Here is a 4,364-nt window from a genome sequence, read left to right as displayed (position 1 = left end):
TGTGTATGATTGAAATGCTTGGTATGTGTGGGATCTGACTATCTAGTTGTTTATCTTTAGTAGCCTCTCTTACCGGGAAATGTCTCCTAGTGTTACCGCTGAGCCATGGTAGCTTGCTACTGCTCTGGAACACTTAGGCTGGCCGGCATGTGTCCTTCTTCGTTCCTGTGTCTGTCCCTTCGGGGAAATGTCACACTTTGAGTACCGGAGTCCTGTTAGCCCGCTACAGCCCGGTTTACCGGAGTCCTGCTAGCCAGTGCTACAGCCCGGACCCACTTGCTGATGACCGACACGTTCGAAGCTGGGTCATGGATGCCTGTCCCTGTAAGTCTGTGCCACTTTGGGTTTACGACTAGTCATGTCAGCCTGGGCTCTTTATCATATGGATGCTAGCGACACTATCATATACGTGAGCCAAAATGCGCAAACGGTCCCGGGCAAAGGTAAGGCGACACCCGTGGGGATACCGTGCGTGAGGCCGCAAAGTGATATGAGGTGTTACCGGCTAGATCGATGTGACATCGAGTCGGGGTCCTGACAGGTTGTTTGGCGCATGTGCAGCACAGCGATCTCGTGGGCGAGGATGGTAGGAGGAGCGGCCATGCGGGGATGAAGAAGAAGCAAGTTCAAGTTTGAGCGGTAGCGAGTGGAGCACCTCCAGGAAATCGCGGGGGCTTGAGGGAGGCTCGAGGCGCCGGACGGCGGGAGGCCCGCGGCGGGAGGAGGTGGTGAGCCACCCCAGGAGCGGAGATGGTTCGCGGGATCGATGACGGTACTGGTCGCACCAGCACGGTGGCGCGACGGTGGTGGGTGGGGATGGGTCACCGGGGATGGGGGTTGTCGTGGCTGGGGGCTGGGGCGCTGAGGGTGGGGGTGTCGGTGTCAAAACCGGCAGATCTCGGGTAGGGGGTCCCGAATTGTGCGTCTAGGCCGGATGGTAGCAGGAGACAGGGGACACTTTGTTTTACCCAGGTTCGGGCCCTCTCGATGGAGGTAATACCCTACTCCTGCTTGATTAATATTGATGATATGGGTAGTACAAGAGTAGATCTACCACGAGATCAAGGAGGCTAAACCCTAGAAGCTAGCCTATGGTATGATTGTTGTGTATGGAGTTGATTCTGTCCTACGGACTACAACCCTCCGGTTTATATAGACACTGGATAGGGTTAGGGTTACACAGAGTCGGTTACAATGGTAGGAGATCTTGAATATCCGCATCGCCAAGCTTGCCTTCCACGCCAAGGAAAGTCCCATCCGGACACGGGATGAAGTCTTCAATCTTGTATCTTCATAGTCCAGGAGCCCGGCTGAAGGTATAGTCCGGCTACCCGAACACCCCCTAATCCAGGACTCCCTCAGTAGCCCCTGAACCAGGCTTCAATGACGAAGAGTCCGGCGCACAAATTGTCTTCGGCATTGCAAGGCGGGTTCCTCTTCCCAGTCCTTCATAGAAGATTGTAAACACCAAGAGTAGTGTCCGGCTCTGTAAAATAAATTTCCACATATTGCCATAGAGAGAATAATATTAACACTAATCAAATCTGCTGACGTATTCTGCAGTGCGCCATCACACTGCAGCCAAGCCCTTTACTCGAATCGTTTTTACTTTTCCACCTCAGCATGTTTTGCGAGGCGGTTTCCTTGGCACGTCTTGTCAAAGCAGAGATCGCGTACTCTTTTTATGGGATTCTCATCAATACAGACGTGGGTAACCCAACCGCGCCATTTATCACGGCGCTCGGGAGGCAAGCGAGTTTTATTAGGTAGGTGGGGACGCATAACCGCATCCCCCTATATAAGGGGATAAGGATCCACCCTTTTTACCTACGCCTTCTTCCTCCCTTGCCTATCCATCTCTCGCGCGCCCGAGCTTCAGCGCCCAAGCCTGCACTTCCCACCTCAACCTTCTCTAGCAATGTCCGGAGCGGGAGGCAAATGGATGGTCTCCTCCGTTACGGAGGGTAAAATCAAGAAGCTAAGGAAGGCCGGGTATCTGTCCAAGGACATCGTGCACCGGCTTCCCGGGGAGGGGCAGCTTATCCCCACCCCAAGGCCCCATGAGAGGGTGGTATTTCTCCTCCACTTCCTCCGTGGACTGGGTTTTCCACTCCACACGTTTGTCTGGGGGCTCATGTTCTACTACGGCCTGGATTTCGACGATCTGGCTCCGAACTTCATCCTCAACATCTCGGCGTTTATCGTTGTGTGCGAGGCTTTTCTCCGCGTCTGCCCCCATTTCGGCCTCTGGCTCAAGACTTTCAACGTCAAGCCCAAGGTGGTGAGCGGCAGCCAGGCGGAGTGCGGAGGCGCCATGGTGGGCAAGATGGCCAACGCCCTATGGTTCGAGGGCTCTTTCGTGGAGACCCTAAAGGGATGGCAATCCGGGTGGTTTTACATCACCGAGCCACGCGATCCAGAATGGACGGCGGCCCCCGAGTTCCGATCCGGACCCCCCATGCGGCTTGTGTCCTGGAAAGAGACGGGCCTATCGTGGGGTGACGGAAAAGAGGTGACCGGATTGCAAACATGCATCCGGTCCCTGGTGAACAAGCCAGTCCGGCTAGTTAATATAATCCAGGTTATGCTCGTCCGCCGGATCCTCCCGTGCCAACAACGGGATTTCAATCTGTGGGAGTTCGACCCGGCGTAGCATCAAACCCTCAGCAGGCTCTTCGACACAATGTACGAGGATGCCTGGAAGATGCTATTCAAGGGCGCCGAGGCTCCTGCATCCGCCTCCGAGGACCGCGGATACAGCTTGCAGCGTCACGCTAACAAGGTATGCCATCTACACCTTTTACAGGATGTTAAGCTTTTTCCATAGTTTGACTCTATGCGGGATCTAAACTCCCTTACCTTTGATAGGCTTGGCGGGCGATAGCCGAACCAATTAACTGTCTGGCTCCGTTGCCCGAAGACCCAGCCCCAGCTTTACTGGTGAAGCTGCTGGCCCCGGCGCCTTATGTGGTGCCGGAGAAGAAGGCCAAGAAGAAGAAGACCACGGGGACTCGAAAGAGTGCCCGCAACGTGGTGGTGTCGGACTCAACATCTAACGAGTCCGAGGTGCCCTCCTCCCACGAGAATGAGGAGGAGGAAGAAGAAAAACTCTCCCTCTCCAGTGGAGGGAGGAGAGAAGAGGAAGGCCGCCCCAACGGGGGAGGCCAAGGGGTCTAGGAAAAGGAAGACCCCTCCGCCGGACTACGCCCCTGACGCCCAAGAGGGCAAAGAGGAGTGGCCGGACAGGGCCAAGCGTCCGGCGAAATCGTAAGTTCGGGTATCAGAGTAACTCATGATGTTCCTTTATTGCGCAACTTTCCCTAATGTCGAGTGTAATCATGCAGCCCGCCCCGGGCCGCACTCAACGAGTCGTCGAGCGGCTCCCTGGATTCATCGGACGTGAACTCTGTTCCGCCCGCTGTCTCCCCCCGCACTGCGGATGACGCCGAAGTGGCGTTGCAATGAGCTCCGGGGCAAGAGGAGGTGGTCCTGGAGGAGCTGCAAGGCGACCTCCCAGACCCCAGGAGTGAAGGGGACAAGACCCCCCGGGGCTCCAAGTCCGGCCTTAAGCCGGACACCGTGCCGGAATCTTCAACAATTCTGGACCGCGGCAGGAGAACTCCTTCCAAGAGGAGCAAGCCTTCTGAGCCGGCAGCCTCCGTCCAACCGGAGGCGCCGGACAATCTGCTGGAGGTGCTTGAAGGCGCCTCCATCGACAAGGAGCACTGTACTATTATGAGTGCGGTGATCCAGAAGGTTCAGTCCGCCAAGAGCGGGCTGAATGAAGCTTGCGCTGGCCTCCTAACAGGCTTCGAGGTAAGTAAAAATATGTAAAAATATTACCGCATAGACAGTAGCCCCTGATGCTCTGTTTGGCGTTCGGAAAGAAAAGCCGAATAGAGGATCTATGAAATTTCGTAGGAGTCTAATAATGAAGAGTCAATATGCGTATGCAGACTTCGCTGCTAGCCACCGCCGCACTGACTGCGGAGGTGGATGCCCTGAAACAGGGACTCGAGCGGTCCGAGCAAGAGCTCGGCCATGTCAAGCAGCAGCTTGAGGAGAAAGAAGGTAAGAAATACCTTAGAAAAAAGTGCCTATAGAGAGGCGTGATTGCAAAAAATAACATGATTGTACTGCTTATTGTAGGGGCCACGATTGAGGTGGCAACCCTCAAGCAGGCGCTGTCCGAGGCCGAAAAGAAAACGGCCGTTGAGCGCACCGACCGAGAGAAACTTGAGTCTCAGGTCGGCGAAGTGCAGCAAGAGCTTCAGGCTCTCATGAAAAAACATGAGAGTTTGGAGCTTGAGTCGAAGACCCAAGCGTCCGAGCTCGCGACGGCCCTTGAGACTGCCAAGTCTGCC

Source organism: Triticum aestivum, chromosome 5A (assembly GCF_018294505.1).
Source record: "Triticum aestivum cultivar Chinese Spring chromosome 5A, IWGSC CS RefSeq v2.1, whole genome shotgun sequence".
Lineage (NCBI taxonomy): Eukaryota > Viridiplantae > Streptophyta > Magnoliopsida > Poales > Poaceae > Triticum > Triticum aestivum.
This window is presented reverse-complemented; position numbering follows the sequence as displayed.